Source organism: Petromyzon marinus, unplaced genomic scaffold, assembly GCF_048934315.1.
Source record: "Petromyzon marinus isolate PM22_M1 ecotype Great Lakes invasive population unplaced genomic scaffold, UKy_Petmar_22M1.pri1.0 PM_Scaffold_30, whole genome shotgun sequence".
Lineage (NCBI taxonomy): Eukaryota > Metazoa > Chordata > Hyperoartia > Petromyzontiformes > Petromyzontidae > Petromyzon > Petromyzon marinus.
In genome coordinates this window covers 514,226-526,870 of record NW_027423280.1, presented here as the reverse complement: position 1 = coordinate 526,870, position 12,645 = coordinate 514,226, and the positions used below count along the sequence as shown (strand labels likewise).

The 12,645-nt window shown below is 48.5% G+C and overlaps 1 long non-coding RNA gene across 2 annotated transcripts; it reads right to left on the bottom strand.

Moving 5' to 3' along the window:
* Positions 1–629: 629 nt before the first annotated feature.
* LOC142923142 (uncharacterized) lies at positions 630–11,866 on the bottom strand. 2 transcript variants are annotated; one of them, XR_012940548.1, is made up of 4 exons: positions 6,605–10,491; positions 6,447–6,498; positions 5,653–5,872; positions 630–4,060 (listed from the first exon to the last, which is right to left on the bottom strand). It is a non-coding gene; the product is annotated as an uncharacterized LOC142923142 (long non-coding RNA). The 2 variants fall into 2 exon arrangements; XR_012940547.1 differs by having other exon boundaries at positions 5,653–6,498; positions 6,605–11,866.
* Between the last annotated feature and the right edge of the window lie 779 nt (positions 11,867–12,645).

The window sequence follows — 12,645 nt, the reverse complement described above, 5'->3', positions numbered from 1 at the left end:
GTTTAAGAGGATTGGGGTTTAGATGGTTTGGGATTTAGAAGGTTAGGGATTGAGGGTTTTAGAAAGTTACGGTTTTGAGGATGAGAAGGTTAAGGGTAGAGTTTTAGGGTTTAGAAGATTACAGGTTTCGAGGGTTATAGGTTTAGAGGGTTAGGTGTTTAGAGGTTTAGCGGGTTTATGGGTTTCGATTCTTAGAGGTTTAGTAATTAAGGAGTTTAGGTTTCTTTGAGTCTAAGGGGTCTGTGATAAGATGAAAAAAATTGTTTAGTTTCATTTGTATATTTGTAGATAATTTGTATACCTCTCCTGTCGTGTTTTGTATTCTATTTTTGTTGTTACATTTTGACCCCCCTGACTTTATCGCTCGTTAGATTCCTGCAGTACAAATACATATTTTTTATTCTTATTGGCCTCGAGTCTATGGATTTCGGTATAAGTTTTTGGGTCTCTTTGAATGGATGGATCTCTGTGAGGCTATGGGTCTGTGTGTGAGTCTATAAGGTCGCTGTGTGAGTCTATGTGTGTGTGTATTGCAGTGTGTGGATGTCTGTTGGAATCTATGGGTCTCTGAGTATGGATGCTTTTGTGAGTCTTACATGTGTAATGAGCGATTTCCGCGACACGTCGTGTAGAGGGTATTTCTTTTATTCATATACGGGCACAACACCGTATCTCTCACTCTGAATACAACACTGGATGTTAGCATCTCTACGGGCTACACACACACATGGCCGATCACTCGGCGTGGTTCCACCATCCGCGCTCGGCCAGGCCGCTGGCTGGTGGCGTGCCGGGGAGGGTGATGGAAGACGCAGGAGATGTTCCACGTGGTCGGACGACAAAGAGAGATGACGGCGAGCAGCGACACAGTCCGGACCCAAGAGTCCTTCTCCGCCCCCGCTTATATCACCGCAAGCGCGGCTAGGCTCCGCCACTGGCCACGCCCTATAGTGGAACCTTCGAGTGGGTTCCCGGAGCATCCCGGCCAGCCCCACCCATTATCTTTGGCCCAGATGCCTCTCCCTTTCGGATTGGATGTTGTTTCAGCGGTGCCCGTACCCGTGCTTCCCTTTTTGTAACCAGCAGGTGTCATCATGTCATTAGACATGCACAAATTGAACTTAAAAAGGGCATTGAGGGGTGCGGAATCAGAATTGAATATTAACTTCCTGTAATGTTTTATAATAATATATTTACTCCAGGAAAGCCACACTGAGTCATAGTAAGGTCCTGAATTGAGTTTTCATTTTAAGATATTTCGACCAATGAATGACGAGCGCTTACACAAGTGGGGGGAAACCGGAGCACCCAGAGAAACTCCACGGTTACGAGGGGGAAACACTGTAAACCGTGGAGGGGATCGTCGTGGCGGGAGCTGCGCAATCAACAGCCGCAGTCGTTCGCGTGGTGGAAACCGCGCGATGAACGGTCTCCTGGGGTCGTTACACATGGATGAGTGAGTTTCTTAGTGAGTGACAGTGTGAATTTGTGAGTGAGTCCATGAGTGAGTGAGTGGGTGAGTAGTGAGTAAGTGAGTAGTGAGTAAGTTTCTAAGTGAGTGGGTGACCGAGTTTGTATATGAGTGAGTGGGTGAGGAAGTGAGCGAGATGAGTGGGTAGGTGAATGATTGGAAAATTTAGTTTTTGAGTAAGAGGGTGGGTGGTTAACTGAGTTTGTGGGTGCGTTTGTGAGTACATCATTCTTTAATGATTGGGTGAGTTGCTGAATGATTGATGGAGGGAATAAATGGAAAAAATATTGAGTGAGCGAGTGACTGCTTGAGCAAGTGGATGAGCGAGTTTGTGACTGAGAGGTTAAATTATTTTATGAGTGAAGGAGCAGGTTATTGAGTGGGCGAGTAAAACGGTCCTTTTATGAGTAAGTGAGTGTCTGAGCGAGTTGGTAAGTGAGTTTCCGATTGAGTGGCTGAGAAAATGGGTGAGTAAGTGAGTACTTTAATGAGTGAGTGAGTTATTGGATGAGTGAGTGGGTGAATGGGTGGGTGAGTGAGAAGGTGAGTTTTTGAGTGAATGGGTCGGGGTTTGTAGGAGTTTCTGAGTGAGTGGATGAGTGAGTGAGTTGGCCAGTGAGTGGCAGAGTGAATGTATGAAGAAATAGGTCAGTGAGTGGGTGCGGATGAGTGAGGGAATTATTTGAGTCGGTGGTTTGGTGGTTGAGTTAGTTTCTGAATTAGTGGGTGAGTGAGCTTCTGAGCAAGAACTGTGAGTGAGTGTCTGAAAGCGAGTGAGTCTGGGAGCGAGTGAGTCTGGGAGCGAATGAGACTGGGTGCGAGTGAGTCTGGGCACGTGTCGTTGAGCAAGTGGATGAGTGGGTCAATGTTTGGGTGAGTGAGCATTTGAGTGTGTGAGTGGGTGAATTTCTGAGATAGTCTATGAGTGAGTGAGTGGGTGAGTGAGTGGCTGAGTGGATGTGTGAGTCGGTGAGGGATCGAGTGAGCGAGTAAGCTTGTGAGGGAGTCGGTAAGTAAGTGGGTGGGTGCACAAGCAGTGAATAAGTGGGTGAGCGAGTGGATGCGTCTCTGTGTGAGTCTTTGGGTCTCTGTATGAGTTGATGGGTATCAGTGTGAGTCGATGTGTATGTCTATGGGTCTCTGTGTGAGTCTTTTCTCTGTGAGAGTCCATTGTCTGAGTCTCTTTGTGAGTCTATGTGTCTTTGTGCAAGTATATTGTCTCTGTGTTTCGATGGGTCTCGGTGTGAGGCTATATGTAAATCTATCGGTCTCCATGGTCTCAATGCCTATGGGTCTCACACAGTCTCTCTGTGTGAGACTTGTCAAGACTTTTGGGCGACCCTGTATAAAAATCAATTTTCTTTTGACTTTTGGGCCACCCTGAACAATAAATCAATGTGGCCTAACTTTTAGGCCACCCTGTACAATAACCCTATGTGTCTTGGCTTTTGGGCCACACTGTACAACAATAACCCCGATGTGCCATGACGTTTTGGCCACCCTGGACAATCACTCAGTGTCCTGACATTTGGGCCACCTTGTAAAAAAATTACCTTATGTTTCCTGACTTTTGGGCCACACTCTACAATAAAAACCCGATGTGTCCTGACTTTTGGGCCACACCGTACAAAAAATAATGCGGGAAGGAATCATCCTTAGGTAATAAAGGAGTTTAGACAGACTCAGCTTCTTAATCAGTCCGGAGCTCCGGACTTCAGGAAGCCTCCAGAGAAAGATGCTGAAGGAAAGTGCTGGCGAGTTCACGAAGGATCGCAGCTTCCCGGGTCCGCTTGCAGGCTCACCTTGTAGGGGAAGTGTGGCCACCGAATGGAGAACTTGGGAACTGGTGAGGAGAGGGCGCATTGTGGGAGCGGAGCGCAGGGAGGGGCATGGAGGTCAGACGTTCCACGGGAGGAGGCGAGTCACGTCCTAATGCCTACGGGATGGAGGAGAGCACCGGGCTCACTGAAACGGGGGCTTCCATACAATAGAATCGACGAGAATAAAAAAAAAACAAGGAGAGAATCGAGCGTGTTGTGAGCATTGATAGACAGTGAAGTATCCAGAGGCGTGAGAAAGGAGGCTTGCTACAAGAGGTAGGAGCGGCCCCTTCATCGCTCCTTCTTCTCTCGTGATTAGACTGCTCTTTCTCTCCATCGCGCCGCTCAATGTTTACTTTCAGCCGGAACGGCTCCGGATCGCTGCACCGGGAATTATTTTGCCACGCCACATCAATCTCTCTTTATTTGGTCCTCACAATTTTGTATAAAATGGTTTATAGACTTATAAGATTATGAGGACGATAATGAAGCATTATTAAGGAAAGGCATACCTTACACTCTAGTGGTAGTGCCTTACGCCGATATTTCCCACTCCGAGCCAGCCTACAGTAGCATCCTGGGGGGAATGTAGAGCGAGGAATGTAAAGCCCTGCATCTACAAATGTGCAAAACGTCTCGAGGCTGTGAAATGGAGAATTGGGGTGTGCCTGGCGATGTTTAAAAGATACCTCCCAGCACCCATCAGAAACCTCTTGCCGGCAGCTGTCCCATGAGAGTGCTATGGTGAGCGAGTGGATGACTTGAGCACCTGCCAGCAAGGGGATCCAGAGAAGCGTCAGAGCAATTGTAAGAAAGGAGGACATGCGTGTGTGCCAACACTTGTTTTGCACAGTACAGGTACTTGGTGCAATACGTCGTTTGGGAAGCGGTGACGCAGTGCTACGCGCATCACGCTACAAACCCGGCGACCCGAGTTCGATTCCCACCCACGGCACGTATCAGTGGCGAGCGACATCTGGACTGACCGGCACCCACGCTTTCCTAACTCGCACTCACCAGCGTGGTGAAATATGGTAAAATGACCCCCCATTATGAACGCGACGTACGGGAGGGGCCTTCATCCGTTGTTGTGCTGAGAATGACTGGAATGGATTTTATTTTTGACCAATGTTGCAATATCATGCATTCGGGGAGTGGTGGTGCAGTGATTGGTGGTCTCAAGCTGCATTTCCAAGAGGGTCCTGAGGGCAAGGGCAGGAGCGGAATTGGTTGTCGTGTGTGGCAGCAAACTGGAGTGCCCGAACAAAGCCTACGTATATGGAGGGGATTACACTCAAGGAACTAATTTTATTTTTGTTCATCACGGACAGTCCCAAAGACCCAAGCACACAAAACAGCCAGAAAAAAACATGACCATTAAATGTGTCACCGATAAAAAGGTAATAAGTGTCTTGAATCAAGCACAGTTATAGGAATATTGGAAAGTACAGGGGGTACATTTTACGTGTGTCTGTGCGTATATTGTGTCATGTCGGATGTGAGGAAATTCCCCCTCAGCCTTTGCAGTCTGTCACGAGAATGATAAAATGCACCACGTGACACCCAAGTGTTCACCAAAAGCTGGTAACGAGACAACGGCACGCACAAATCTGCAGCCTTCTCTCTCAAGTGATATAATTTTGCCGAGTTCATTCCGAGCCGACGTTGCTCCCCCATTGGTTGTGTAAACACGGCGGCGTCTCCCAAGAACTTGTAAACAACCCGCCGAGCCCTCCCAGCCACAGTCCTGTTCCGAACGAGCCTGACGGCACGCGGCTCGTCGACGCGAGCCTTCGATTGATAACGGGGCGCAGGAGCTCACTCAGCAGACTCCCTGGCGGCATCGCGGCGATGACTACAGCCTCAAGCTAAACAAGCGCAGAACCTGCAGATCGCTGTGACATGGAAAGCGCGGCTCATCATAAAGACGAAACCGTGGGAGCGCAGCGTGCGCTGTGCACATTTTCCTCGGAGTAGCCCTCGTTAACAGGAGAACATTACTACGTGTAATGCACGTACAGGAGAACATACGTCCGTGTCACTCGACCACTTCGAGCATGCCGATTAAGGAATTCCCCTCCTCACGGTGTGTATTAATTTATAAAAATGTCAGGATAGTTTTTCAACTGGCCTTGTGCACGAGTGGTTTTAGTCAAATCCATTGGCGCTAAACTAGTTTTGCGTTGCCTTTGTATTGTATTAGCCTCGGTGTCTTATAGAGTCAGAGGGTGGGCAAGTCGGGTGTCGGGTTCATATATATTGTTGCGAAAGTGTTTTTGGGGTCATTGGATGGGGTGGTAAGTTATCGGTCTGTAATTTTTTTGGTCGATGGGTCAGGATGATGCTTGTCGGGTGATTTACTTGTTGGGGGTACCCGTGGGCTGGCGGCTGGGCGGGGGTCGTCCGTCGGGTCGGTGGTTCGGCGGACGCGACGTCATCCGGCCATCCGTGCGAGCGTGGGTGGAGCAGCCCGTCGGCGAGAGGGCTCTTCTCCTGCTCGTACCTCTGTACCAGCCGCCTGCCGGAGTTGACCAGAGCCTCGGCTCGCACCACCATCTCCTCCTCGTAGCGCTCGCTCGGGCTGTGGAGAGACACCAGTGCCGGCGTCACGAGCGTGGCGGCACCGGCAGTACCCCGAACCGAGCGGAGCCCGGACTCTACATGCACTTGGGCCGACCGGACCATGGCCCCGACTTTGATAAACAACACAAAACTAGCTTCGACCCTAACCGCACGTTTGATAATCACGCCACGCGATACGCACCTGATGAAAGCGCCGAGTTGCGTGCGTGAGAAGTTATTATTTCCAATTGTTCAATATATTTGACATTTAGGCCCATGGTGGTGATGGTCAATGTGACACCTGTTAGCCGCGAGACCGCGGCTAACAGAGCACACAAAACTGAACAAGTTATTACATTTAATCGTTAAACGGAGAATAATTGAGAAACAATACAAATGATAACAAGACCATACAAATTATCTGATCCGGAATCGAATAGTGGGCCTTGCAATGAGAGTAGTTGAGTTGCTGGGGAGGGAGTGCGGTGGAATGCCGGCCCCTTGTGAGCACCACAAGAAGCCGAGGGCAGAATAAAAGCGCGATACTGCCGTCGGTAGCGTCAGCGCAACGGGCTTCACGACCAAGACCGCACCTCATGGGCTGCTTCCACTCGCTCAAGAGGATGCCGAGCCTTTCTTGACAGTCTAATTGGGGACAGGGAAAACACAGGGGTTGTCAGACATTGCCACACTCGGAATGAGGAAAGTGAGAAGTGATGGGAGTGGAGTAGAGGGGGAGGGCATTTGTTACCGAAGAGGACGTCGCCAATACGTTCCACTTTCTGAGTGGGGTTTTCCTTCTGGCTCCCCGTGCGTGACCACGAGGCTGAGCTCGCCCGAGTCCTGGGCCATGCGACCCGCGATCTGTGGTGGCGACTTGTGGGCAGGGAGCCGCGTCACTCAAACGATCGCTCGGTCACCAGCTCAAGAGGACAAAGATCCCTCCTATCGCCTCAAGAGACCGCCGGGGCAAATGCTGCGAGCAAACATCTGTTAAGGCCGGAACGGCACATGAGGGGGTGATGTGGCCAGCACGGAGTGGCCAACCCTTGCCTCCAAAGTGCTGAATCACTGCCAGCCGATTCGGACGAATGGCCAAGTTAGGGAACAGCTGACGGGGAGCAGGTGGCCAAGGTGGGCTGATGAACAGTCAGCTGGATGAGTTCTGAACATGCTGCAGGTTGGTGTGTAGAGACAAGGGTTAAAGGGTGACTAATGACAAAATGTTAAAGCTGCCTTCTGTTTACCCAGGAGAGCCTTACTGAGTCTCAAGACATTATCAGGAGGCTCCCGCTACATTGGAATGTTTGGCCAATTGGATTGAGTGGTGCGTGTGGGAGGAAATGGTACCAAGTAGAACGTCATGAATACGACGAGGATGCACCTCAATGATAAGGATAGATGGAATCAAGAATCCATCGATGCACGCCTTCGACTAGTCACCTTGTGGCCACAGCCCACAACACCCGGTATTCCCAGGGAGTCTCCTATCTAAGCACTAAGCCCAGGCCTGCTTATTCTCCCAGAGCCAATGAGACTGTGTGGTGTATTCAAAGCCATTGGGTTGAAGGCAATTGACAGGCAGGCAGAGCGAGTGGTGGGCGCATGGGTGGCAGTAGAAGCGGCCGATGTAGACCACTCTGAATGGATAGAGGTGGTCGAGCCAGATGATTGCCGAAGGAGTAGCGGAGTGGTGCATCGTGGCCGTGATCGGACATCGAGTGGCCAAGCGGGTATTGTGTGCAATGCACTAGAAACCAGTTCTGAACCGTCACAACGGTGGTGAGAGGCTGCCGAATTGGGAATTGGGGACGTTTGCCCAAGCTCCAAATCCGAGTTGGGCCACCTGTAAGAAGGGAGGGCGCGCACTCGAACTTGGGCCGGCCACGACCGTTTTACCAGCGGTCGAGATCCTCCCGCGAGCTCAGGGAGGCCGGCTCGGGGCGCTGGCGCTGCGATTCGGCCACGGCGAGGGTCTGGAAGTACGGGGACGTCCGCTGCGGGCGGCCGCCAGACGGGACGCCGGGTCGCTGCGCTACAACGACGACGACGGGGAGGACGATGAGGGCTACGGGTGCGAGCAGTGGCGGCAACAACTGTGACAGAAACAACTGACGCGGCATCGGCGCTCACGTAGCGGATAGCGCACCGCGCTACGGACCCGGCGAGCCGAGTTCGAGTCAAGTGCGCGGTTAAGAATGGCGACAGCAAACATCAGAACCGATCTCTCATCCCCTGTGCGCTCCTCGTGATCACCTGGCTTATAATAGTTGCGCATTTACAAATTTACCAACTTACTTAGATTCAGATGAATACGAGAACCTGGTGTGGCTTGTAGTGAACGTCAGCAAGGGGGAGACGAAGGCGGCCAGCCATGGCGCTGGTCACACCACCTCCCTTGTGTTTAGTGCCGTCCTTGATAGGTGGGCACTTGACCTAATATTCTGTGTAGGCTACAAGACCTTTGTCTTTACGTGTGTACATGTGTGTGAGTGTGCAATTGCGTACAAGTGTGTAAATGTACAAGTGTGCACGTGTGTGTATGGCCTCAAGGTGCACATAGCCTGGCACAAGCACCGTGGTGATGTCACCGCCACTTAGTGGCGAATGGCGGTTGTTGTTGTGTTATCTACAATGGAGCATTTGTAGAGTGTAAAGTGGAGAGTTTTCCATATCTAAGCAGTGTGCTTATGACCAGCTCCGGTTTGACAGCAGAGGTCTCACTCTGAATCAGTTAGGCGGCATTATCTATTCATCGGCTGTTTAATGCTGTGTGGAAGCTTCATGGTCTGTTACGCAACACGAAGCTTTGGATCGTCTCAACCACAGCCATGCCCTTCCTTCTCTATACTTGTGAAATGTTGACCCCTCATGGAACATCTGCGCTGGTTAGAAACATTTAGGCTGGCCTGCGTACGGTCCATCCTTGGTTTAACCAGGCTGGATTGTCCTTGAAAGACCGCGACACAGTCCCATTAATGAGCTCCTCCGGCAGGCAACGCTGCATTTGCTGGGTCATGTAGCCCTCATGCCCCACCACCTCATGCCCAAGTTGCTTGTTTGTCCATTTATAGAGGTTAAAAGGGCAAGAAACGGGCTGGAGTAGAGATGGACTGATGCAATACGGGAGGATGTGAAGCTGAGTGGACTTGCTGAAGACCGGTACCAGCGGTGTTAAGATCGACCTCTATGGAGGAGGGTCGTGAAAGACGCTACTGGGCAGTTGGAGGCAGTCGCCCTCCAACAACAACTCAGGGCAGAGGAGCGGCGCTCACAACAATGAACGGAGTGCTGGGTGGATAAAATGCAGCAAGTTGGCGCAGTAAAGGACACAGCTGGTGCATCCACCAAGCATCTTAGTCAACGCATGGCATCTGGGTGTGTCCCGTGACATTGTGTCAGCGAACCTTCGACACGTCACGTGGCCTCAAGTGCATCTAGCCTGGCAGAGGCACCATGGTGACATCACCGCCACTTAGTGGGGAATGGCGGTCTGTTGTTGTTGAGTGTACAAGTGTGTATGAGTGTAAACGTGAGTGTACACCTGTGTATACGTGAGTGTATACGTGAGTGTACACGTGTGATGCGGCTAAGTGGTAGTGCTGTATTAACCGTAGTAATAACACTGTGGTGTGGTAGTAACTGCAGTAATATGAATACTTTGGTGTGGTAGTAACAGAAGTAATATTAGTAAGAGTAGTTATAATTGTAATAACACTACCGTGTGATAGTAACAGTAGCAGTATTAGTAACAGTAGTAGTTATACTAGTTATAATAACACTACGGTGTGGTAGTAACAGTAGTAGTTATACTAGTTATAATAATACTACGGTGTGGTAGTAATAGTAGTAGTTATACTAGTTATAATAATACTACGGTGTGGTAGTAACAGTAGTAGTTATACTAGTTATAATAACACTACAGTGGTGTAGTAACAGTAGTTATACTAGTTATAATAACACTACGTGTGGTAGTAACAGTAGTAGTTATACTAGTTATAAAACTACGGTGTGGAAGTAACAGTAGTATACTAGTCATAATACTACAGTGTGGTAGTGACAGTAGTAGTTATACTAGATATAATAACAATACGGTGTGGTAGTAACAGTAGTAGTTATGATAGTTATAACTCCACAGTGTGGTAGTAACAGTAGTAGTTATGATAGCTATAACATTACAGTGTGGTAGCAACAGTAGTAGCTATGATAGTTATAATAACACTACGGTGTGGTAGTAACAGTAGTAGTTATGATAGTTATAATAACGCTACGGTGTGGTAGTAACAGTAGTAGTTATGATAGTTATAACAACACTACAGTGTGGTTGTAACAGTAGTAGTTATGATAGTTATAATAACACTACAGTGTGGTAGTAACAGTAGTAATGATAGTTATAATAACACTACAGTGTGGTAGTAACAGTAGTAGTTATACTACTTATAATAACACTACGGTGTGGTAGTAACAGTAGTAGTTATGATAGTTATAATGACACTACTCGTGTGGTAGTAACAGTAGTAGTTATACTAGTTATAATAACACTACGGTGTGGTAGTAACAGTAGTAGTTATGATAGTTACAATAACACTACAGTGTGGTAGTAACAGTAGTAGATATACTAGTTATAATAACACTACGGTGTGGTAGTAACAGTAGTAGTTATACTAGTTATAATAACACTACGGTGTGGTAGTAACAGTAGTAGTTATACTAGTTATAATAACACTACAGTGTGGTAGTAACAGTAGTAATGATAGTTATAACAACACTACAGTGTGGTAGTAACAGTAGTAGTTATGATAGTTATAATAACACTACGGTGTGGTAGTAACAGTAGTTATACTAGTTATAACACTAGAGTGTGGTAGTAACAGTAGTAGTTATGATAGTTATAATAACACTATAGTGTGGTAGTAACAGTAGTAATGATAGTTATAATAACACTACGGTGTGGTAGTAACAGTAGTAGTTATGATAGTTATAATAACGCTACGGTGTGGTAGTAACAATAGTAGTTATGATAGTTATAACAACACTATAGTGTGGTTGTAACAGTAGTAGTTATGATAGTTATAATAACACTACAGTGTGGTAGTAACAGTGGTAGATATACTAGTTATAATAACACTATGGTGTGGTAGTAACAGTAGTAGTTATGATAGTTATAATAACACTACAGTGTGGTAGTAACAGTAGTAGTTATACTACTTATAATAACACTACGGTGTGGTAGTAACAGTAGTAGTTATACTAGTTATAATAACACTACGGTGTGGTAGTAACAGTAGTAGTTATGATAGTTATAATGACACTACTAGTGTGGTAGTAACAGTAGTAGTTATACTAGTTATAATAACACTACAGTGTGGTAGTAACAGTAGTAGTTATGATAGTTATAATAACACTACAGTGTGGTAGTAACAGTAGTAGTTATGACAAACAATACAGTACACAAAATCCGTGACCTGATCCCATACGTGAAGGATGTCGTTCCTGACTTACAGTACCCCGGGGTTTACAAATTGAGCTGCACTTGTGGTGACTGCTATATCGGGGAGACGAAGCGACATGTCTCTGACCGAATTCGTGAGCAAAAATCAGATTTGAAACACGGCAGAACGAATTATTCTGCCGTAGCTGACCACTGTTACAACGCTGTGGGTGATCACGATGTAGTTTTCTCCGATACCAAGATTCTCTGCAAACCCATGGGTTTTTATCAGAGATTTGTCCTCGAGGCAAATCAGATTTACAAACACGGACACAATTTCAACCGAGACTATGGTTTCAAATTAAGCAATAAATGGAAAGATGTTCTAAATCAAACCAAACATTAAACTAATTTTCAATGGTACAGTAAAGTTTTTTCAAGTAGTGGTATCCCAAACTTTCACAGCTGCTTATTTCTCTCCACTCACTCACTCCACTCACTCACTCCACTCACTCACTCCACTCACTCACTCCACTCACTCACTCCACTCACTCACTCCACTCACTCACTCCACTCACTCACTCCACTCACTCCACTCACCCCACTCCACTCCACTCACCCCACCCCACTCACCCCACCCCACTCACCCCACCCCACTCACCCCACCCCACTCACCCCACCCCACTCACCCCACTCACCCGACTCCACTCACCCGACTCCACTCACCCGACTCCACTCACCCGACTCCACTCACCCGACTCCACTCACCCGACTCCACTCACCCCACTCCACTCACCCCACTCCACTCACCCCACTCCACACACCCCACTCCACTCACCCCACTCCACTCACCCCACTCCACTCACCCCACTCACCTCACCCCACTCACCTCACCCCACTCACCTCACCCCACTCACCTCACCCCACTCACCTCACCCCACTCAACTCACCCCACTCAACTCACCCCACTCAAATCACCCCACTCAAATCACCCCACTCAAATCACCCCACTCAAATCACCCCACTCAAATCACCCCACTCAAATCACCCCATTCACCTCACCCCACTCAAATCACCCCACTCACCTCACCCCACTCACCTCACCCCACTCACCTCACCCCACTCACCTCACCCCACTCACCTCACCCCACTCACCTCACCCCACTCACATCACCCCACTCAAATCACCCCACTCAAATCACCCCACTCACCTCACCCACTCACCTCACCCCACTCACCTCACCCCACTCACCTCACCCCACTCCACTCACCCCACTCCACTCACCCCACTCCACTCACCCCACTCACCTCACCCCACTCACCTCACCCCACCCCACTCACCTCACCCCACTCACCTCACC